Source organism: Tupaia chinensis, unplaced genomic scaffold (assembly GCF_000334495.1).
Source record: "Tupaia chinensis unplaced genomic scaffold, TupChi_1.0 Scaffold144269_1, whole genome shotgun sequence".
NCBI lineage: Eukaryota > Metazoa > Chordata > Mammalia > Scandentia > Tupaiidae > Tupaia > Tupaia belangeri.
The window spans coordinates 790633-799222 of NW_006204127.1; positions in this window are offsets into that span (position 1 = coordinate 790633).

Consider the following 8590-nt stretch of genomic DNA (forward strand, 5'->3'; position numbering starts at 1 on the left):
AGAAAACCTCTCAAAAAAAAAAAAATAATAATAAAAAAAAAAATAAAAAGAAACGTGCCTCAAGATAAAACCATGGAGCCAGTAGGTAGTGTGGAGTAAAGGTGGCTGGATCCCACATGGTCAGCCCCACAATTTGAGTCCTAGACGTAGTGACTTGGAAATAATGCCAGGTGTGTGTATGTCCCCGAAATCCCGAGAGGGGACATGAAGGAGCAGGAGTTGTGGTGCACCACCGGTATCCCCAAAGGGAACTTCTCACTTTCCCTCTCTCCTCTCACTCTCTCTTTCTTTCTTTTTCTGGTGAACACACGCACCATATAGAAACAAAAAAAAAAAAGAAAGAAAAGAAAAAAAAAGCCAATTACTGTTGTATAAAAAAATCAGAGGGAGGAAAAGTCCAAGAAAATGACATTGTGGATATGTCTAAATAATTGTTCATCATTAGCAAAAAGTATACATTACTTTCATGTGAAATTAGGACATACAGAGAAGTACAAGCTGACATTAATCCCTTCTTCAGTGAGATACTTTGATATTAATTAATTTTAAGGTAGGAAAATAAGTATAAATATTTGTGTACAAGGAAGGTGTTTGGATTTTAGACCATTACAAAGGAGGAAAATAATTCCACCTGAGTTACCTTACACAATCTAAGAGAGGAAAATAAACTAGAAAATACAATAAATAGAAAAAAATGATGGATCTAGAATAGTTCCTAATCTGCCAGTTGTCCAATATACACAAATAGATTAAATTACCCAGTTCTGGATGGAGATGCTAAATTTGGATTAAAGAAGTCAGGCTCCAGGCTATTTCAGAAAACTTTTTTTAGAAAAATATTTTATTTACCTTTATTATTATTATTTTCCAGTTTGATCAGAGAGTAACACAGAGAAAGAGAGGGGGAAAGTGAGAAAGTGAGCCACCAGGTCCAGGACTTGAACTGCACTTGGCCATGTGGGAGTCCAGCACCTTTAATCACCACACCACCTGCCAGTCCCCTCAGAAAATTTCTAAAACAAAATTAAACTAGAAGGTTGGGAATCAAGTCATAAAAAGAGATATCCTTACATTTGTCTTTAATAGAAAGTACTTAGTGCAAAAACGGAAATAAAGCTAAGAAGCATTAAAAGAGACATATTGATCAGGTAAAATTCATTTTAAAAAATGAATAATGACTCTTTAGAAACCTAGTGATAAAGACTTATGCTGTATAAAGCAAACCTATTTAAAAAATAAGAAATGGGGCCAACAGGTGGCATAGTGGTTAAGGTGCTGGTGCCCACATGGCCATCTCTGTGGTTCGAGTCCACAGTGGCCTGAAAAACACACTGGGTGCATGTGCATGTTTGCCCAGATGTCCTGGTAGGAGAATGGAGGAGAAGAGATTGCAGCATGGCCATCCCTCCTGAGGGATGATTTCTCACTTTCCCTCTCTATTCCTCTTTCTCTGTCTCTGTCTCTCTCTCTCTGGTGAGAGCACATGCTCTATGACAAAACAAAACAAAACCTTAAAAAAAACAAGCTAGACAAGTTCATAATCAAGTAGAAGACACACACACACAAAACAACAATAACAAAAAACACAAATAAACAAAAATAATCAAAAAAATCCTTCACTCAAGGACAGCAGGTATTCCGAAGGTTACAGTGGCTGACTCCCACATGACTGACTGCAGTTTGAATCCTAGACCAGGAGTTCCTAGATCCCAAGAGCAGAATGGAGAAGGGATTGTGGCATGGCCGTCCTCCTGGGGGCTGCTTTTTCATTTTCCCCTTTGTCTCTTGCTGTCTCTCTCTGGCAAGTGCACAAACCCTATAGCAAAACCAACAAAACCAAATAAAACAAAATGAACTTAACTCAGTAGTTAATAGATCCAATTGATTAAATGAAGTAGAATATATAATTATAGCCACAAATTAGATCTAATGATTACATATACAAAATTGTAAACTATGGACTATAGACTCTTCTCAGATTTGCATGTCACAGTCACAGAAAAAAAAAAATCCAAGATCAAAAGTTATTAATGAGGTAAAATATCTAAAATGTGAAGGTAATAACAAATTAGATTGAAAGAATTAAGATAGAAATTTATATGTTTAAAAACATTTATTAGACAACTAGTAAAACTCAATTTAGAAAATGATAAAAGAAAATAAATTTGAGGGAGATTTTGGCTATATGGCATGTGTACTAGCTGCATTGACAGAAAGAGACAGACAGATAGGAAGTGAGAAATCATCTCCCAGGGGGAATGACCACTCCCTTCTCCTCCAGTGTCCTCTCAGGATTTTGGACACGCACATGCCCAGTGTGAGTTTTCAGCCACCAGGTCTGGGACTCAAACCACAGTTGACTACGTGTGAGTCCAGCAACATAACCATTATGCGATTTGCTGGTCCCTAAATATTTTTTTTTAAGAGGAAGAAAAGTAAAGTATAAAGATAAAGGCATAAATTAGTCAAAAATAAAATGTGGACATCTATCAATTAAAGTAAAAAGATCTTACTACTTAAATAGAAAATAGAAAAATTCTGGACAAACCTAATAAGAAATTTGACAAACAGCCAAAAAGTTTTTAAGAATTATAAAGCTGTTAAGAATTGAAACTTTTGGGACCAGCAGTTGGCGTAATGGCTATGTCGCTGGACTCCCAGGTAGTAGACCGAGGTTCGAGTTCCTAACCCGGTGGCTTAAACTCACGCCAGGTGCATGTGCGTGCGTGCCCAAGATCCCGAGAGGAGAATGGAGGAGAAGGGATTGTGGCATGGCCATCCCCCCCGGGGGGGTATTTCTCGCTTTCTGTCTCTCTGTCTGTCTGGCGAGCGCACGCGCCCTATAGTGAAAACCTCTCCAAAAAAAAAAAAAGAATTGAAACTTTTAATTAAAAAAAATTTAAAAGTATAATTTAGATTTTTGGACAATTTAAATGAAAGAGCAAGAGTAGCATTTTGCTACGAAAGATTGACAAATTACAAACATAATCAGTGTCATTAAAGAGGAAGTAAAATATACTTTTTTCTTGTTGTTTTACTAGAAGTACTTGATGGAAAACAAACTAGACCCACCTTTTAAAACTCTTCAGAAAACTCTTGAAGTTCTTACAGAAATTTGGCAATGAAGTTGTTTCCCACCAATCTATCCCAAGATATTTGGTTTTTCAAAGCAAGCAGCTAAGTCATGATAAAACAATAAATAGAAAGGGACATTTCCTTTCTTTAGTAATATTTAATCTTTTAAGGGAAGAAGCCAAAATTAAAGTAGGTGCAATCATGTGAAAACAATATCCTCTTATCTTGATTTACACACAAAAATGACAATGAAGTGTTTCTAACTTACTTTTTCACATATATACATGGAAACTATATAATAAAATTTAACGAGTTAATTTTTTGCAATGTTCAAGTGATAAAAATATTACAACACTAAGAAATGTTGGTGATATAAGGTGATGCTTTAAGCATAAGTGATGAAGTGTCAGGTGGAAGTTACATTAAGTTTGCCACACATCATTAAACAGTGTCTGATATGAGCAGATGTTCAATTTTTCACACCAAAGAGGTGATTGAAGATATTCTATTGTAACATAACATGATAAAATGGCATAATTTGCCATGAAAGTAATCGAAGCCATCCATCGCGCATGTGGCAGCTGTTACCTGTTTCCAACATGTGTTGATCATTTTAGTGCACCTGTCTGTGGTGAGAATCAAAGGTGATTCTGAAGATATTTCAGCAAACAGCCTTTGTTTACATTTGCTGCTCATTTCATACTGATACAGTGCCATAGGTGGATCATGCCTTTCAATATCAAATAATGTCTTAAATATTGTTCTCTAAGACTGGCATTTCCTCAAATTTATCATTGTATCTTTTAATATGTCTTCACTCTGTGCACATTCTATGTCCTGGAAATCATGGGAAAGTTGCTAAAATAGCATGGCAAATTTCATTGAGGCTCAACTCTCTAAAAGACCTCTTCTTTCTACTCATTTATCTGGTAGGTACTTTAGTCAGATATGTTGGATGGTGATGATTATCATTATATCAGGGTAGGTTCTCTAGACAGCTAGTTTTGAAAGCAATGTTTATCATTACAACAGGTCCTTATTTTGAAGTCAGTATCTCAAAAAATGAAAATATAACTGAGGCAGGGATAGATACATAAATTTGATGGTTCCAAAATCTCTTGAAAATGATAAACAAACAAACAAGAAATGCACACACACCCTTTCCTCTTGATAACTAGATTCAGAGCTCATCTAAACCTCAGATTAACAGTGAGTGGTTAAGGTAGACATTAAATCCCACCATGTTGTCTCCCCTGTTCCTGCCTATAAACCTTTGAGGACTGCATGGGCAGTTCAGGAAACAAAAACAAAAAGAAACAAACAAACAAAAAACAAACCTTCATGGAAGGGAGAAATAGAGAGATAGCAGTGGGGATAAAAGTATCTAACAGAAACCACTAATAGAAAGAAAAAGACGCTATATGGACATACAGAAAAAGTATAATGGCAAGCCAGAATGCTGATTATAGTGAAGAGACTTAAAAGTATGTATGGGACATGAGTAAATAGTCTTGGAAAAGTAACACCCCAGACAAAGAATGTTAAAGCAATAGAGAGCCAGCCTTTCTAGTGTCTGGTAGAGGGAAAAAGAGAAAACAGAGAAATTTAGATAGGGAGTCAAAATATCAAAGGACACACAAACTGTTTTCCTTCTTTCACTTTCCCCTAAAAAGAAAGATCCTGAGAAGAAAATTAGTACTTACCACACTGATGGAAGATGACGCTTTTGACCGGAAATCTTTTTTTTCCCCCTTAGGATATTTTAGCCGTAGGGTGCATGTGCTCACTGGAGAAAGACAGAAACAAAAACAGAGATGGTGAAAGAGAAAGTGAGAAACCACCCCTCAGGAGGATGGCCACACCGCAATCCCTTTTCCTCCCTTCTCCTCCTAGGAGCTTGGTGATGCATGCACACGTGCCTGGTGTGATTTTCAAGCCACCAGGTCTAGGACTCGAATCTCAGTCAGACATATAGGAGTCCAACGACATAACCACTATGCCATCAACTGGCCCCAAGTAACTGGAAGTCTTTTCTGAAACTTCTGACCCTGTCCATAGAGAAACAGAAATGTAAGTTTCCATCTAATCAATTAAAAACAAAAATAGCAGCTACAACAATTAATAAAAACAAAACAAAAACCATTATGGAAAATAAAGTAAAAAAAGAAAATGAGAATAATCCAAACATTCAGCTTATGAAAATTCACCTTCACTAAAAGCTAGTGGCAAAACAGAAGGAAACTCAAATTAAACACTACACACTGACTTAAGCATCCTCAGACAAGTATTTGGGGATATTGAAAAATATCTTTAACATGCAAAAGTTCAAAACCTAAGAACATAATGAACAAAGAAATTGTAAGAAATGAAACAAGCTTATCAAAGTCAGGATAAGAAATAGAAGAAAAAATTAAATTCACATCAGTAATGTAGACTAGTTTGATAAATTATCCAAAGAAGATTAGATTAAACATATAATAAGGGACACTGGAAAAAAAGTGAGAAAACAACCAAAAGGATGAAAATAGATAAAGAAAGAATTAAAAAGTGTAAACTAGCCATTGGTTTGGAAGATGACCAAAGAAGGAATAACATTTATATAATTGGAGTCCCAAAGAACAAAAAGTAGAACAGAATATTTTAAATTACACACGCACACCTTTCTGAATGTAAAAGACCCGAATATACATATGGGGAAGGTTTGCTGATACCTTTGAAAACTAAGCCTTAATGATGACCTCAATGTTGTATCCTCATACAGCTTCTAGAGGAGGATAGATTTTTTAGGGCTTTCAGGGAAAAAGATCAACTCAATTTCTACAAGATGTGTACTCTGGCATGAGACATCTCAAGAACAACACACAAATCAAGGCAACAATAGAGCAGCATCTTAAAGAAATTCAGGTGGCATGGTGGTTAAAGCACTGGACACTCCCACATGGCTGACCAGGGTTCAAGTCCTGAATTTGGTGGCTTGCTTTCTCACTTCCTCTCTCTCTCTCACCCCCCTCCCCTCCCTCTCTCCCCCCCTGCCCCCCCCTGGACAAAATTTAAAAAAAAAAAAAAAAAAGAATGAATAAGTAAAATAAAATACTTATTAAAAATTCTTTTCCATTTAGCCAAGCTGCATTTCAAGTGTCATACCTATAGAGAAATTTACTCTAAAGACAGGGCTTCTGGAAATTCTGTAATCATACATTTTGCTGAGGAGAAATCTACTCGAAAATGTACTCCAAAAGATGGCTAAGAAACTTTAGGAAACTGATGCCAAGTGGTCATCAGTATTTAATCATTTAATTGTAGGTACAAGATTAAAACAAAAATAGGAAAGAGGGGTGCAGAGTAACGTTATATGACATACAATATCCTGTGCTCTGTTCTATGTTCTGACAAAATAGAAATAACGTGAAATAAAAGTAGAATCAGTTCAATGATTATTGTAGAGGCAACAGATGTGGTTTAAAGAATACCATTAAAAACTCAAAATGAGGGGCCGGCAGGTGGCATAGTGGCTAAGGTGCTGGACTTTCACATGGTTGACCATGGTTCTAGTCCTGTACCCAACAGCTTGAAACTCATCCAGGCGTGTATATGCCCAAAATCCCAAGAGGGGAATGAAGGAGAAGGGATTGAGGAGTGGCCATCTCCCCTCAGGGGTAATTTCTCACTTTCTGTCTCCCTATCTCTCTCTCTAGTGTATGCACATGCTCTATAGCAAAAATTTATCTTAAAGTAAAAAAAAACACTCAAAACAATAATAATGGTTTCAGAATACAGAAGAATAAGAGAACTTAAAATGGTGTAAATATAAAGTAACCATTAGAATAAAAATACAAACTAAAAAGCTAAAAATAAAATAAGAGAACAGAAAAATATTATGAGAAACTATGTAACATAGTTGAAACTAAATGTAGCAGTCTTACCAATAAATGTTAATGGGCCTACCTCACCATATTAAAGAAAAAGATTTTCAATTTGGCTTATAAAGAAAGGCTCATCTATATACTGTACACAAGAGCCACACCAAGACAAAGTTTTTCAAAAGAAGGCTAATGAAAAAGAAGTAGGCAAATGTACACTAGACAAATGGAAGCAATAAAAAGCAGGTTTACCAAACTAATATAGTACAAGTTATAATTCAATCCAAAAAGCATTACCCATAAAAATGAAGAATAATTTCTTTCTTTCTTTTTCTTTCTTTTTTTTTTTTTTTGAGAGGTTTTTGTTGTAGGGCACGTGCGCTTGCCAGAAAGACAGAGAAAGACAGAGAGACAGAAAATAAGAAATCACCCCCCAGGGGGGATGGCCACGGCGCAATCCCTTCTCCTCCTCTCGGGATCTTGGGCATGCACGCACACACACTCGGAGTGAGTTTAAGCCACCAGGTCTGGGACTCGAACCATGGTTGACTACATGGGAGTCCAGCGACATAGCAATTATGCTAACTGCTGGTCCTGATGAAGGATACTTTTTATTGCTAAAAGCCACAATTCACAGTGTTTAACAATGATGAATATCTATGCACCAAAATAACATAACAACTATTTTTGCAGAGCAAAAACCACGAAATGCCAGGAGACATAGAGAAAGCATGCTAATAATATAAGACTTTAAGTCACACAAGACAGCTCCAGTAGATGAAAAAAAAGGTAAAACAATCTGAACCTCACGTGTGACTAATAAGGTAACGCTGTGCTGAATCCGACTGACTCTCCTGGTAGATGGTGCACGTTTCTCTTAAGCAATATGGAAGGTGAAAAAAAATGATCTGTAACAAAGAAACGTCAGTATAAATAGTTTACATAATATTACTAGATAACAATGGAATAAAGATAGAAATTATTGGGACCAGCAGATGGCAAAATGGTTATGTTAATGGACCCTCATGTAGATGACCACAGTTCGAATCCCAGAATCAGCTGCTAAAAACTCAAGCCAGAATCGTGTGCATGCATGCCCAAACTCCTGAGAGGAGAATGGAGAAGGGATTGTGGCATGGCCATCCCCCCTGGGAGGTGATTTCTCACTTTGTCTCTCTGGTGAGCATACATGCACTATAGCAAAACTCTTTAAAAAAAGAGAAATCATTATTAAGTTAGAAAAAAGATCCTTGCATCTAGATACTTAATAATTTCATAACCTTTTATTTTCAACTCTTGATTGAAAGCCTTTTATTATCAGCTCTTTATTGAAAGAGGAAATACAGTGTAAAATTGCATAATTTACCAAAATTAGTAAAGGAAAGACTCCATATTAAGACTGGATATATTTAAAGCAATAATTAGAGTAAAATTCACAGCACAAAAATTTTTATCAAGGGAACCAGCAGTTAGCGTAATGGCTATGTTGCTGGACTCCAACGTAGTCGACCACGGTTCGCGTCCCGGACCCAGTGGCTTAAAACTCACGCCGGGTGCGTGTGCGTGCGTGCCCAAGATCCCGACAGGAGAATGGAGGAGAAAGGATTGCGGCTTGACCATCCCCCCTGGGGGGTGATTTCTTGCTTTCTATCTCT